Consider the following 13890-nt stretch of genomic DNA (forward strand, 5'->3'; position numbering starts at 1 on the left):
GGTTCTGTGATTGTGATTATGTATTTTTAAAGCAATGACTAATGCTAAGCAGTTTTATGTATCCTGAGCAGAAATCAATCAATTCTCATTTCACTAAGAGTGATTTGACTCACTATACAGATTATGAAGCATTGAAAAATAAGTATTTTTAATGTTCCTCAATATAAACTTATACAAATTTGGCCAGATTGAAACTAACTTGACTATTTCAAGACAAGGACTGTATGTATTTCCTCTCTGCTTTCTGACTTTTTATATTTAAGTCTCTTAAGAACCAAGTAAAAGAAATGACAAAAGGGAAATCACTTGGGGTATTACGAAATAAGTGTTAGTTAATCAAACTCAGATTCATTCATTCATTCGACATATATGATTCAATGCCAACTATGTGTGAGGCACTACAGTAGTACAAGGATAAATAACATGTGGTCACTGTCTTAAGACATCTGTGATATAGTAAGAAATGTAAAGAGAAAAGACAGATGTGCATATAGCCACATTCTCAGTCAAAATATGACAACTGCTATAAGAAAAGAATGGAGTTCTTTGTGGATTAAACACAGAGAAATCTGAAGGGTCTTCAAGGAAAAGGTGATTTGAGATCGGGCTAAGAGGGCTGGGAGGGCTGGGAGTGGCCCAGATTGGGTGGAAGGGGGTGACAGCCATTCCAAGTGGAGGAGACATAAAGGGCAACTTTGGAGGCAGAAACGTGTAAGGTGTGTGCTGAAAACTAATTTTGGTAGAATTGTGCTTATCAATATGGAATAGAAGAATTGAAAAATATTTTGAGGTTACACCATGAGCAGATTTGAATGTTACGCTTCCAAATTTATATTTGTTCAGTGCATAATGAGGGGTCACTAGAGGTTTTTGAGTGAGAGTATGATATTATAGTTTCACTTCAGTCGTGATATGAGGGATGCACTGGAACAGGAAATAAATGGGGAGCAAGCAGTAATAGGAGCTTGTTTAACCAGGAGGGACTAGATAAAAGAGAGATGAAAAGGTCACTCAGCAAGACTGAAGCAATTAAAATCCGAGTGATGAGTTGGACTGAGAATAAAGAAAACAGGTGTGTGCATATTTAGAGCTCATGCTCTTGCTGCTCCTTCTGTTAGAGAAGCTCTTTCTTCAGTATTATGCACGATGGGCATTTTCCTTATTCCAGTTTCAGCTCAAATGCCACCTCCTCAGGTAGGGTTCCTTGACCATTTTATATAATGTAATTGTCCCGCTGCCCAAACCCATCCCTCACAAATAGTCTATCAATAACATTTTACTTTCCTTATAGCACTTACCTCAACCCAAATTTATCTTATTTAGTTACTTGTTTGTTTCCTGTTTTCCCACCACTCTAGAATGTAAATTCCGTGAGGAGAGGAGCCTCATTCAGCTTGTCCACTCCTGTATCCCCAAGGCTAAGCACTGTTGATTTACATATAGTAAGTTAACATACAGTGGATATTTGCCAAATGCTAAATGAGTACCCAGGATGCTGGGAAGAATGGCAAATGTCGTTATCAAAAATAAGAAAATTGGGAGGAGGTTTGGGAGAAGAAAATAATCAATTTGATTTCGGGACACCACTGAGTTGGACATGCAGGCTGATCTTGTAGGTGGTATATTCAACGAGGCAATGGGAGTTTGAGCTAAGGAAAGAGATTGGAGCTCAGGCCCTGGAAACGCAAATAAGCAATATAGAATTTGAAGATTTGGTAGCAGTTTGTTCAATCGAGTGTATAACATGATGAGAGAAGGGATCCTCAGAACTTTGGTGAATATCTGTTCTCAGAAAGAAAGAGAACATAGTGCCAGGTAAGCCCTCAGAGACACCACGAGACAAGTAGAAGGAGAAATAAAAGAGAATTCCTGAAGACATTCAGTAGGATAACTGTTGCCAAGAGGTTAAAGTATGAAAAAAGGCCAATGGGGGAATGGTTTCTATAGTGCATTAGGAATGAAATTAAGATCACAAGGGGGGAAAGAAACATATTCATGAGGAAATGGAGTCAATGGGTATGAGTTATTTCTATAAGGTGTTAACAGAGATATCTCATTATTTGTGGAGTCATGGAAGGGTGGGTGGATTCTTTGTTTACAATGAGAGACAATTGAGAGATGAGTTGATCTACAGAGTGACCCTATGTGGAGGTGAGAGTAGATATACTTAATGCCACAGGTCCCAAAGGAGATAGTGGGTGACAATAAGAACAGCAATCTTGAAAAAGAAGAAGGACATGTACTTCATTCTTAGAAAACAGATACAAATTAAGAAACAAAAGATGAGGATATAGAAAGATTTCTAAAAAAGAGAAAAGTGGAGACTGCTCATGAAGAACTGTCTCAAGCTTCTCTGCAGAGGTTTCAAAGTCTTCTGCTGAAAGTGATGGAGGTGATTCAGCCTTGGGAAAGTGAGCATAAGGCCTAGAATAGCCACTGAGGAAATTGAGTGGAAGCCAGCAAAGCAAAATCGAAGAATCATTGGGCAGTAAAGAGGGCTCAGCGAGGTTAAAGCCTGATCTGACAGAGAGCATGGTCAACAGGGTGTTAGGACTCTGTCCTGCACTGAAGCAGTAATAGAGAATACGGACATAGGAAGTGAAATTGGAAGTGACCCATGATCAAAATACAGATGAGATGAGAGACTAAAATGAATGAAAAGTGTATATTTTTAAATGCCTGACCAGGGAGAGTATAAAAAGCTAGAATTCATGATTATTGGGAATAAGAGTAAATTTTCAATGGAAAATTTTGTCTAGTTCATTTCTCTCTTTCCATTTAGGACAGTAGTTGCCAGGTAACATGGTATCATTGCCTGTCCACTACATACACACACACACACACACACACACACACACACACACACACACCCTCACTGAACTATGGACTGATTAAAAGAATCAAAGAGCTATAAGGTTTTTGTTTTGTTGTTTTTTTAAATGGTATTGACTTAATGTGTTTTAGAAATGTTATGAAAAAAATTTTTCCTAAATATTTCCTAGATTCTAGGAGCTAGGAAAATAAGGTAAATTTTCCTAGCTCCTAGAATCAAACTGACACTGAGTATTTTATGAGAACCAAGAGTCTTCAAATAATTTGAAGCTTTTTTTCTTCTTCTTCTTTCTGGCTTTTGGCCATGACAGAAGCAACATTGCCAAAAAAACAAATTAAAAATCTTGTAAGAAAGGATCTTTTGATAATCACATTCCACTTTTTCAAACTAAGAAGTTCAGTTAAATATTCCCTTTTTAGATATTCCTTTCAGAATAATTGGAGGGTTTCTTGTTAGCTAAGTTTCAGGGGTCACTCCTTAATCCCTGGACAGCTTCCTAGGGCTCTTCTGAACCACTTCTGTTACAGAGATTCACACTTTTTAATTCTTTATAGAGCTACTACATTGCAATATTTCTTTGGGTTCTTGTTCCCCAAGGCCAAAGAGGAGAAAACGTCTCCTCAGTTTCCCAAATTTTCTGGCTTCCCCTGAAATTAGTTCATGTACTTTTAAAGTTTTATTGTTAATTGCTGGACAGACAGTGTATTAATATGAGAAAGTTAACGTTCCCATAATGTTTGCATAGTTCTTATAGCAGGATAGCTTCTTATACTATTTCTAGCTGGTCCAAGTAGACTTGTTTTTATTCTGAAGGATATAGTTCATCCAGCTTTTCCCATTTCACAGTCCCTGCTTTTTTCCTAGGAAAATTGCAAGGCTCTCTCTCTCTCTGGAAGGAAAGACTAAGGATACTTTTGGGAGAAACAGTAGGTGTGAACTAGCAAACCAATTAATTGAGTCATTTATGTCTCAGAGATCTTCCCTGGGGCCCATCAAAAAGTTCTCCTTAGGTTACACCTTCATGTATATTCAAATTGAATCTCTAATCTTTACCCCTTGATTTCTTTGATTTTTTTATTCAATTACAGTTGACGTACAATATTACATTAATTTCAAGAGTACACAGAGTGATTAGACATTTACATAACTTATGAAGTGATCACCCCAATAAATCCAGTACCCATGTGACACCATACATAGTTATTACAGTAATATGGACTATATTCCCTATGCTGTACTTTATATCCCATGACTATTTTGTAACTACTAATTTGTACTTCTTAATCCCTTCCCCTTTTTCACCCACCCCCCTAACCCCCCTCCGATCTGGCAACCATCAAAATATTCTCTGTATATTTGAGTCTGTTTCTGTTTTGTTTCTTTGTTTATTTTGTCTTTAGATTCCACATGTAAGTGAAATCATATGGCATTTGTCTTTTTTTGGCTGAGTTACTCCACTCAACTTAGTACCCGCTAGGTCAATCCATGTTGTTGCAGATGACAAGATTCCATTCCTTTTTATGGCTAAATAATATGCCATTGTATGTATATACCACCTTTTCTTTATCCATTCATGGACACCCAAGTTGCCTCTATATCTTGGCCATTGTAAACAAATGCTTCAATGAACATATGGATGCACATGTCCCTTCGAAGTAGTGTTTGGGGATTCTTCAGATAAATACCCAGAAGGGGGATTACTGGCTCCTTCTTTATTTCTTGTCGTAGCCTGTCTTAAAGTCTATTTTGTCCAGACTAAGTATTGCTACCCCACCCTTTTTTTTTTTTTTTCCATTTTCATGAAATATCTTTCCCTATCCCTTTACTTTTAGTCTGTGTTTCTTTCAACCTGAAATGTAATTATCGATAATTTGTGCCGTGGCTATGAACAACATGTATACAGCCATACTAACGCAAACACTACAATTTGATTTAATTAAATTTTGTCACATAACTCTGTTGCAAAGATATAGAGAGATATAAAGGGAGATATATAATAGTTCATAGTAGGAATAGACAAAATCTAAAATGAAAAATAAAAAAAATAGCAGTATAAGGATGTTATTTTAGAAATATGGAGATAAATATGAAAAACAGCTAGAAGACTTGAATCTTACCTCTAGGGAATGAGACAGAATTGGGGAAGGAGGAGGCACGAATTGCTATTTTTCATCATAAATTTTTCATTTCAATTTTTAAAATTGTTGTTACTTTGTTAATTAAAACTACTTCTAAAAATCAAAAGCAAAAGGCTTGAAATAAAAAAGCCCGATTGCCCTCTACTACAATAAAGAAGCGACTGCCCTGCCCTATTCCATGTAAAAACAGATTTTAAAGAACATCAGAAATCCTCAAGTAGCTAATCAATGAAATTAGTATTCTAAATATTTTCTTCCAAACTTTGTTTTCATCCAAATTAAAATCAGATCTCCTATTTCTGGCTTTATTTTTAACCTTAGCTACTCTACTATCTGAAAAATCATGTCTTCCTAATAATACCTTCACTTTGAATGAACAAGTAATGCACATGGAGAAAACAGCCCCAGAACCGAGAAATAAGAGCCAATGGTAGCCTGACTCCAATGAATAAGAACAACTCAAAGGAACTACATGAAATGAGCCAAACTACGGGCAACCAATGTGAGAAAGCATAGTGGGGATAAGCCTCTTGTTAGCAGCTTATATAAGGGCTTTGTTTTCTTATACATTCAGCTACCCTATGATTTTTGATTGGAGCATTTACTCCATTTATATTTAAAGTAATTGTTGATAGATACGTAGTTACTGCCATTTTATTATTCATGTGTTTGATATCTTTTCTTCTTCTCCTTTAAGAAGTCATTCTACCATTTCTTGTAATACTGGTTTGGTATTGGGAAGCTCTTTATCTGTCCTTCAATTCTAAATGATAGCTTTGCTGGATAGAGTAATCTTGGTTGTAGGTCCTTGTTTCCATTACTTTGAATATTTTATGCCAATCCCTTCTGGCCTGAAAAGTTGTACTTTTGTTTTTGTTTTTTTAATTAAAGTTTATTGGGGTGACAATGGTTAGAAAAGTTACATAGGTTTCAAGTGTACAATTCTATAATACATCATCTGTATATCACATTGTATGTTCACCACCCAGAGTCAGTTCTCCTTCCATCACCATATATTTAATCCCATTTACCCTCATCTGCTACCCCCCACCCCTTACCCTCTGGTAACCACTAAACTGTTGTCTATGGCCTGCAAAGTTTCTGTTGAGAAATCAGATGACAGTCATATGGGAGCACCCTTGTAGGAAACGAACTGCTTTTCTCTTGCTGCTTTCAAGTTTCTCTTTTAATCTTTGACATTTTAATTATGATGTGTCTTGGTGTGGGCCTCTTTGGGTTCAACTCTCTGTGCTTCTGAGACTTGTATGTGTATTTCCTTGGCCAGGTTAGGAAAGTTTTCAGTTATTATTTCTTCAAGTAGGTTTTCAATTCCTTACTCACTCTTTTCTCCTTCTAGTACGCCAATGATGCGAATGTTGGTATGCTTGATGTTGTCCCAAAAGCCCCTTAAATTATCCTCAGGTTTTTGGATTCTTTTTTCTTTGCACTATTCTGATTGGGTGTTTTGTGCTACCTTGTCTTCTGAATCACTGATTTGATGCTCTGCTTTGTTCAATCTGCTGTTGGTTTTTTCCCAGTGCATTTTTTTTATTTCAGTTGTATTTTTCATTTCTGACTGGTTATTTTTTATGGTTTCCATCTCCATTTTTATGCTTCCTATCTCTTTGTCAAAGTTCTCCCTGAGATCATTGAGCATCCTATAACCAGTGTTTGGAACTCTCTGTCTGGTAGATTGCTCGTCTCCATTTTGTTTAGTTCTTTTTCTGGACCTTTGTTCTGTTCATTTATTTAGGACATGTTGCTTTGTCTCCCCATTTTGCCTGCCTCCTTTTGTTTGTTTCTATGTATTAGGTAGAGCTGCTAGGTCTCCTGGTTTTAGTATAGTGGTTGTATGTAGTAGGTGTCCTGTGGGACCCATTGGTTCACTCTCCATGGTCACCTGAGCTGGCTGCTCCATGTATTTTTCTTCTGTGTGTTGTGTGTGCCTTCCTGTTGTAGTAGAACCTTAGTTGCTGTTTTCATGTCAATGGGAGGGATTGACCCTCAGTTAGTTGTGAGAACTGGCTGTAAGTACAGTGGAGGAGCTATTGTGTAGGGGCTGACTCTATGGAGCAGTATTCCCTTTAGCAGGTTCTGGTGCTTGCCTAGTCTGCCCTTTGGGTGTTTGATCCTCGGTGTTTCATCCTGAATGGTGTTCTGGCTCAGTCTGAAACTGGCCATCTGTTGTGCCGTCCCAGGGCCTCCTGAGAGGGGACCCACCATAGGCCAAGTTCAACTGCAGATTGTGCCTTGCCTGGGGTCACCTGGCATGAGCCACAAAGCAATCCTCAGATGGCAGCCATCCACACTAGGTTTGGAGATGCCTTGAGAGGCTAAGCTGCAAACAGAGTCTGGCTGACACTAGTGCTGAGCTCAGGGCTGCTTAGCAAGTGGTACAGGGCACATCGAGGCCAGATGCTTCCTGTTTGGGTTTTGTGAACCTTTGAGAGATTTTAGGAAAGTCTGCATCATGAGCCAAGATGGGCTGTTTGTATGGAAAAGCCACTAGAAGTGGCTTGAATGGGTCCACAAATTTGATGGGGCAGGTTTTCAAGGAATCACCAGGGTGGGGTGAACAGTGTTCACCATGCTGATGGAGATGTTCACCATGCTGATGGAGACTCAGATATGGTCGCCGACTGCATCTGCGCGTGGGGAGGGTTGAGAGCTCAACAAAGAAATAATGGATTCTTCCAGCAATTCTCTCTGGAAGAAAGCTGCCCTTCCAGCCTTTGCCCTATAGCCAGACAATTCAGTTCTTCCTGTTATGTCCCTGACACCTTATAAGCTGCTTCCTCAGTGCTGGAGCTCCATAAGTGAAAAATTCTGGTGTGGGACTGGAACTCTTTACTCCTCCAGGGACATCTGCTGTTGAGATATCCTTCCCAATTTTTAACCACCACATGAGGTTTGGGACCAGTCCATTCTACATCTCTGGCCCTTTTACCAATCTCGAGGTGACTTCTTCTGTATATCCTTAGTTGTAGGACTTCTGTTCAGCTAGACTTCAGGAGATTCTCAATGATGGTTATTGTTTAGTTTATTTGTAAATTTGAAGTGGTCCTGAGTGGAGGCAAGCATAGCACTTACCTACTTTGCCATCTTGACCAGAAATATGAACCCCTTGATTTTAAGTAGGCATTTTCAATTGACTTCCAAAGTATTTAGACTATTGCTGTTACTCATAAACTGTTTTTTGTGGGTTTTTTTTTGTGTGTGTGTCAATATCCTTAGTCTTCATAAGATTTGAGATTTATGAGACAGTGACCACAATTGGCAACATAATAGGCTAAGGTGCTTGTGAGAGTGGATGGTGCTTTTCAATTCTTTATTAAGATTTTATTGCTCCACTGCAACTCTTAAAAAAAAAAAACAAAAAAACTATAAGATTACAGTTGGGAAGCCACATTTTCATATCTCTTCTAGAACTCCTAGGGAGGTGAGTGAACAAGGGATTTCTGTCTTCTCAGGTATGGTTGATACAACTAAAAATGTTTTTAGTGCATGAAAACAAAACATCACCCATTAACTCCAAAAATAAGTAAGCACATGAATTGTTCTCGGTGCTGGAAACATTGGTGAAGAAGACCAAGACCTAGTTCTCCTGAAGCTTTCATTCTAATGGAGGAAACCAGATTACAAAATCATGTAAACAAATTATTTAAAAGAAAAAAATATCAGGTAATGATCAGTGCTCTGCAAAGAGTTATGTGATTGGTGGCCACTTCAAAGATTGAATGGTCAGGGAAGTCCACTTGCAGAATGATATTTGAATGACTGGAAGGAACTAGCTCTGTAAATATCAGAGGCAGAGCAATCCAGATAGAAGGAACAGCTAGTGCAAAGGCTCTGAACTGAGAAGGAATTTGGTGTATTCAAAGAAAAATGAAGTCCAGTATATCTTGAGGATAGTTACAGGGGAAGAGTATTGGAAGATAAGAAAAAATGTACCTTAATGTAGACAGGAGTTAGATCACACAGGATATTGTAGAGTGTTACATTTTAAGTATAAAAGAAAACTACTGGAGAACTTTCAGGAGGGTAGAGAGTGTTAGATTTATTACAAAAGATAGGTTTGATTGCAAGGTCACTCTGGAGATAGATGGCAAAGAAGGAAGTGGAAGCAGGAATGATAGTTTGGAGGCTGTTGCAGTAGTTCAGGTGAGCACTAATGGTTTCTTGGATTAGAGTGGCACTGATAGGAAGATTTGAGATATGTTTTAGAAGTAGAATATCTTTTCTTAAACCACCTTGCTTCATTCTCAATTTGATACAATCTACTTTTATGGTTTCCAGCATTATTACTATGGAATGTCTTATGTGCAGCATTCCAACAAGAGACAAATGCAGCAGCTCTATGGCCGGAGAGAACAGAATGATCCAGGGCAAGTTCATAATTTTGAGAACCTCAGTTTCTGCACCCAAACAATGACAGTGTTGAACTGAATGATCTCAAAGGTCCATTCCAGCAAAAAAATTCTTTAATTCTTCAAAAGTATTATGTCTAGGCTGTCCTGAATTTGGATCTGAATGCAGACCAATGAAAATATCTATGATAGTTTAGTGACTGGTAATACTTAGTGAAAAGATTTACAACCAGCTATAGAGTCAGAGTGAGGGAGCCAATGTAGACAGTAGAAGCAAAGTTCCTGTCCCTGCTACAGACCTTGACCCTCCATCTTAACCAGTAATCCTCATCATTGAGGTTGTAAAGGTGCAAGGCGTTCATAGATCCCGTCACATGGTTATTAATGGCTGATACAAGGTAAATTCCCATTTGACACATTTATCTATTTTTCTTTTAGGACCTTTGTACAGCATAAAATCAGAGCACATTTATGCTTTATGTCAAGAGTCAAAGAGCAGCACATGGAAGGAATGAACATTCTAGTACAGACTTTCCTTGGTCAGAATTTGGGAAAAAAAGACCACAAACTACTGGAACAACATTCTGGCCAGTGAAATACCCGTGGAGTCTAGACAGATGCTGTAGTAAATAATAGCAACTGCAGGAGGCAGTCAATGGGCCAGCATACGGGGCCGTTCAGCCAACAGGTACATCTAAGATAGGAAGGCGGTGAACTTTCACATAGTCAAGTCTTTATTCTGGTAGCTGAAAATAAGACATTGTGCTACTTGTCAGAGCCATTCATTTGTTCACTTACTCATTCTCTCATTTAATCTTTCAGTATTTCACCAAAGTTTATTGAGCATTCCATTCTTGCTCCACTTTAGGGAAGTTAGGAGCTCCTGCTATGAATAAAAAGAGAGGGTGCTCATCCTCAGGGAAACCAAAGTGTAGTATAAAAGACAGGTACACAACACATAATTAATTAAAATGTTGTAAAGCACTACCAGTGTGAAGGTAAGCACAAAGTACTAAGAGGTCACAGACAAACCGTGTCTGATTTTTCTCACCACTGTACACCCAGTGCCTAACATGAAGTTTCTAATCCTGTGCTTCTAAAACTGTGTCCCAAGAAACACAGCAAACTCACAAGACTTCTGCGGGATATTTTAAATATTCATGGGAAACATAAAAATACTTGCATCTGTTGGACACTTTGCAAACTCCTAGAGCATGCTGTATTTCTTTCCATGATACCTTTATAAAGTTGGGCTTGCTTCAATAAAAAGCAAATGTTGTGAGAACATAAGACAGCAAGTGAGGGTGGCATTGTCCAATCTGATTTCAGACTTTAAGAAGTTGTGCAGTGCCCACCAGGTTCACACATACCATTAGTAAGGAAACACTATTTATGAATTCTTTTTAAAAAATGTTATTTTTCTTTCAAGTTATATATGTGTGTGCGTGTATATATATATACACACACACACACACACACACACACAGTTTGTTGGGTTTTTGTTTTGTTTTTCAAATTGCTGCTAAGTTGTTAGAGAACAAATACCTATTACGTTATTTGGACCTAACTATGTGATAAATGGAACTGTTAGACCTGGAGGTGCCATAAGAAAAATTGCCAGGACATTAAAGGGGTTGTGAACAGATGAAGTTTGGTAACCTCTATCACATGGTAAACATTCAACACATATGATGAATGAATGCGTGACATCCTAAATAAGGTAACACTTGATCTAAGACTTTCAAGATGATGGAATATTTTTCTAGGCTACAATGAGAGAGGGAGTGTTATGAAAAAAAATGGAATTCATTCAGTAATTTGTACTGTGACCTTCTACCGTGTTTCCTCCAAAATAAGACCTAGCCGGACCATCAGCTCTAATGTGTCTTTTGGAGCACATGTTAATATGAGACCCAATCTTATTTTACTATAATATAAAACTGGGTCTTTATAATAATAATATAATATAACATAATATAATACCAGGTCTTATATTAATTTTTGTTCCAAAAGACACATTAGAGTTGATGGTCCAGCTAGGCCTCATTTTCGGGGAAACAGGGTATGTACCGGGCACTTTTTCTAAGCACTGGGGTAAAATTGTGACAAAAAAAGAGAAGGTGCTATTCTCATAAAGCTTATATTCTAGTGGTAGAAGGCAAATAAAGAAAAGTATGGCAATTTCAGGTAGTGAAAGATTATGAAGAAAATAAAGTAGGGTAATAATAGGATAGAGGTTGACATGGGTGAGGCCGCTCTATATGGTGTGGTCAGGAAATTCCCTGTGAGGTTGGGTCCAGTTAGCATGTGTGAAGGGTGAGGCAAGAAGTCGCATGGCTATTTGGGGCCCTAATGGGTCACTTTATGAAGTATGGTATACGGTGCATTATGGGGAAAGAGGTATTTATTTGTGTTGATGAGTGTGTATTTAACCCCAAATGTTATTTTGTAAGGGGCATTCTTAGCTTCTCACTAAGAGTGATGCGCCTTATTTAGAAGAACAGAAGGCTGACAGAAAGCGGGGCAGCTCTAACCACCCCCTTCTGTGTATTTCTCTTCTCCCAGACTCACAGCCAGTCAATCTCAGACTGAATGTATAAATGGCAGTAGAGGGAATACTTAGCTTCAAGTACGAAGTCTCTTGAGTAGGAAAGAAATCCTGAGGGAAAGATGTTGGTTTGTTCTTAAGAAATGTTCAGAAACCTCCAGCTGCTACAGGGGGTTTTCTGAGGGCATCCTGGGCATTCTGGGTGGTTCTCCCCAAGGCTGTCTCAGCTTTCCATCAGTGGACCAAAGAAATATGCTTCCTGCCAGATCCATCCATGCTTCCCTCCTATTTACCCATCTAGCTGAAAAAAAACATGAATTTTCCTTATACTTTAATTTTCACTAAAAAAGAGAGTGCTCTCATTTTCAAGTCTGGTAGGACGTGTCTATTCCAAGTAACTTTATTAGGATTTCATTTGCACGTTGATATATATTTGTTCATGTAACAAAATTGGGCCCAGGCTCTCCTATCCTTTAGATTCCACATGCATTTTCATGTTGGCAGCCTTGGAGAGGTCATCAAACCGTCTGTGTGAGAAGTCCAGTTAGCATGTGTGAAGGGTGATTTAAAGGACACTCTCTTCATTTTCAATTCTGGACACGCAAGACTAAAAGCAGCATTGCATAGCAGAAAGAACATAGGCTCTTCTGAGTCCTGGGCTGCTACTTAGTAAATAAGTGCTTTTAAACACAATTCATTAGCCTCTTCCAATCTCAGCTTTCTTACCTATAAAAATACCCATCTTATACATGTACCAGGAATGTTTATTAATTCAATGTTTATCATAATTTAAAAATTGGAAACAAATGGAGGTGGCTGGTTAAATAAATCAAGGTATGGCCATACCATGGGACACTATACAATCATTAAAAAGAATAAGGGAGACAAGGTCCAAGATCGTGGTAGGTAAATGTTATGCCTGCTGCCTCCCAGGATCACATCAGAATTACAACTAAATCATAGAACAGTCAACCTCAAGAATCATCTGAACACTCGCTGAACCGAATGGCTATAACTAAGGATATAAAGAAGAGACCAAGTAGAGACTGGTAGAAGGGGCCGACACTCAAGATGGGCTGACCCCAAACCCACAGGTAGTGGTTGAAAACTTGGAGGGCCACCTCAGTGTCATGCATGCCCCTGGAAACGGAGGGATCCCAGCCCCACATCGACTCACAGGCCCAGGGATCCTGTTCTGAGAAGTCCTCACAATATCTGGCAGTGAAAATCAGTGAGGACTCTGTCTGCTCATTGGGGTGAGATGGAAGGCAGCTGGAAACCCCGACATCCTCTTAAAGTGCCCACACAGAGGCTCATTCGATTGCACTCGCCTGGGCTCCAGTGGAGGGGCAGCAACTTGAGAGATGCCAGAGACATACAGGGAAAGACTGAGCTGTGTGCCTTCGGGACAAGGGCTGAAGAGACAGCTTCCATGGTCCCTGGGTGGAGCCTACCTCAGGTGTAGCCTACAGATGGGTGCCATGTTTTCTATGTTGAACCCTCCCCCAAAGGACCAAATCTGAGACTGCATTGGTCTGGTAAAATCCACACATGTGCACCACCGTGGTGATGCTCTGGATCCCTGCCCCATCAATCTAGTGCTGCATAGCCGGGGTCAGTCTTGGCTCCTGGGTGGCCAGCCCCACCCCACAAGCTGTGGAAGCCTTTTACAGCAGTGGATAGCCTGCACCAGCCTGAGGAACATTCGGTGGTAAACAGTTTTTCACAATTTGTGCTGTAGCCTTTCTTGGGCACCTCTCAGGGACATACGGGCCTGAGGTGAGTGGTAGCTGGCTGTGGTGTTCTCAGGGTGTTTTGCAAAGTGGTCATATGCCCGACACTGGCACAAGAATTGAATCTGCATTAACTTTGTATAAACTACCAGCCGTGCCTAGTGTATTGCTGGGGACACTCTTAACACCAGGTCAACCAGCCAGGCCCACACATCTAAGGAGGCTCTTTCAACAGCTGAGCATTATGGGCAGACGGCAGGTGGCAACAGGC

The 13890-nt window shown here is 39.4% G+C and overlaps 1 protein-coding gene across 3 annotated transcripts in view; it reads left to right on the forward strand.

The window, feature by feature from the left end:
* Positions 1-13890, forward strand: part of ADAMTSL1 (ADAMTS like 1) — an 891281-nt gene that overhangs the window by 554049 nt on the left and 323342 nt on the right. The window lies entirely within an intron of this gene.

This window comes from Rhinolophus sinicus, chromosome 16 (assembly GCF_057876585.1).
Source record: "Rhinolophus sinicus isolate RSI-liver-muscle chromosome 16, RSI-T2T, whole genome shotgun sequence".
Lineage (NCBI taxonomy): Eukaryota > Metazoa > Chordata > Mammalia > Chiroptera > Rhinolophidae > Rhinolophus > Rhinolophus sinicus.